Here is a 2,865-nt window from a genome sequence, read left to right as displayed (position 1 = left end):
GTATTGGTTTCCTTTCTCCTTCCCTCCTCCCTAAGTAAAGTTATGAGAACCTATTTACCTGATGTAGGTGGGTCTGTGTTTCAGGAACCTTAAAAGAGGCCTGAAAAGTTTTCTCCTAATAAAATCTTGGCACTGCAGCTGGGAGAGAAGATTTACTCAGGGATAGAACAAGTTTATTTAGAAGAATGATGGATGGTGGGTCTGGGGTAGGAAATGATAAGAAGTCAGGGGGCATTCCTGTATTGAGAAGTGGTTAAACTAGACTCCTAAAGCCCTCGTGGGTCTTATGAGACTGGAATGGCATCAGGTGAGGCTGGCTGCAGGAAAACTATGAGAACCAAATATCCTGGGCAGGTGGCACCGGGGATATGCCAGGGTCTGCCTGGGAAACCTTAATGTCTTTTACCTGATAAATATGCATTATCCATAAGAACAAATATTCCCAAGAGGATTGATGTTGGCTGGTTAAGACCCTCTGTTCTACTGTCTCGGAGACACATGACCATTTGTCTTTCCTCTCCCATGTCCCAGTAATTATTATAGACATATAATCCCCACCCCAATAATACTATCTTCTGAAAGAGCTCATTATGGTTCATGAGGTTTATGCTTTCTTAATTTTAATCATATGTGTTGAAGTCTTGCTTCTCTAAAATTATAGCCAGGATACCTTGATTGGATTTGGGGTATTACTCCAATGCTTATCAAATATTAAAAGGCTAACTCAGTTATGTTATTGTTATAGATTACTGATCTCATTAATCATAGTTTGATTATTCAAATTTTCATTCACAGAAGAAAATCTTAAACCAAATTTGAAGAGTATCTTGTCCACAACCACTTTTATTGTTTTTTTTTTCAATTAACAGGTTTTTAACAGGCTGTGATGCAATTCATTATTTTTATTTATTTATTTTTATTGTTTAAAGTATTACATATCTCCTTTTTCCCCAATTAACAACCCCCCCACTGCCCCTACCCCTGAAGGAAAGCCCCCACCGCCCCAGTGTCTGTGTCCATTGGTCATGCTAATATGCATGCATACAAGTCCTTTGGTTGATCTCTAATCCCCCCTCCCCTGCCTTCTCCCCAAGGTTGGATGGTCTGCTCAGTGCCATCATGTCTCTGGGTCCATTTATATTGATCATTGTATCCCACATATGAGTGAGATCATGTGATATTTACCTTTTAAATACTGGCTGGCCTCTCCTAACCTTCTACCATGCTCTTAGAGTATGTATGCGTTCAGGAAGTAAAAATAAATTATCTCAATTTCAGGCATTGAAACTCTCCAAACACTACCTTCTATCCTCCATCTCACTATCTCTAGTACCCAACTCCAAAAATTTTTTGGCTGCCATCAGGATAAAAAAACAAATAATCCTACCACCTTTTCACTGTCCTTTCTTCCGTTGGCATCCTTCATCCTTCCTAACCCAGCTTAGATCCCATGATTGACTATTCTCATCACTGTCTAGCCTGCATCTGTCTTCCTCTGTCATACCTGCATGGCAAAACCTCCACATCTGGTTAACCCGACTCTCCTCCTATTCTCTGTCCACACACGAGCAGCTGAATGTGGCTGGAAAAAAACACACAATCATGATGAGGGGTTTCACTTTAAACTCATGACCATAAACCTCAAAAGTGCCTTTAGTATTGCCCAGGAAGCCTGTTATGTTTCTTTCTTTCTTTTTTTAAATTCTTACCAGAGGATATGGAGAGAGAGAAAGAGATAAAGGGAGACAGAGAGAGATCAATTGGTTGCCTCCCATATGCACCCCAACCAAGGATCAAACCTGCAGCCTATGTATGTGCCCTGATCAGGAATCTAACCTGCATGTGTTGGTGTAAAGGATGACACTCCAACCAACTGAACCACCAACCAGGGCCCTGTTCTGTTTCTTTAATTATTCTCACCTACTCTCCTAGGTGGCTATTTCATGCTTTCTCCTCAAATCTTCCACATCACCATCCCAGCCTTACACTCAGCTGATAACTTGCCTCCCATTTCACTAAGAAAATTAGAAGCAAGCAGAAAAGAATTTCCACAAGCACCACACTACTCCCCTTTCTGCATCTGCCCATCTATTCTGTGTAACCACCTTTCACATAATCTTATTTATAGTAAATGCTTCTGCCTGTGCATCAACCCCATCCCCTCTGCCTAGTGGAAGACATTACTCAGTAATTTTCGCCCTCTCCCCAACATCAACTTCACACTCTCCATTTGTTCATTATCAACATTCAAACACTATTATTTATCCCATCTAAACAAAAGGAAAATAAAACCCTGTAACTTTTTCAGTTAATACACATTTTTCTACTGCTCCCCTTTGAAAAAGAAACTGTCCTCTGTGTTAACTGTCCAGTAATCTATTCTCAGATTCCACAAGTAGTCCATGTTCCTCCCCTGAAATGATCTATTCTCAACCATCAGCAGCTTTTGACACAGGTCACCACACCACTTCCCCCCTGAAACATTTTCTTCATTTGGTTTCCAGGTCATGGTGCTTTTCTAGTTTCCTTTCCATTTAAATGTCCACGCCTTCTCATTCCCCTCTCCTGATTTTCTTCATCTCCCTGATCTACAAATGTTGGAGGGTCCCAGGACTCAGTGTCTGAACCTCTACTCTTCTCCATCTATAACGACTGCGTTGTGAGTCCATCTAGTCTCATAATTTGAAATGCCATCTATAGGTTGACAACACCCATAATTATGTTTCAATCTTGGACCTCTCTCCTAAACTCTAATTTCATATCCAACCATCTACTCTACATTGCCCCTCACATATCTGACATTGGCATCTCTAACTTAACACATCCCAAACCAAACTCCAGGACTTTCTGATCAGAATAAATGTT

This window comes from Myotis brandtii, unplaced genomic scaffold (genome assembly GCF_000412655.1).
Source record: "Myotis brandtii unplaced genomic scaffold, ASM41265v1 scaffold46, whole genome shotgun sequence".
NCBI lineage: Eukaryota > Metazoa > Chordata > Mammalia > Chiroptera > Vespertilionidae > Myotis > Myotis brandtii.
This window is presented reverse-complemented; position numbering follows the sequence as displayed.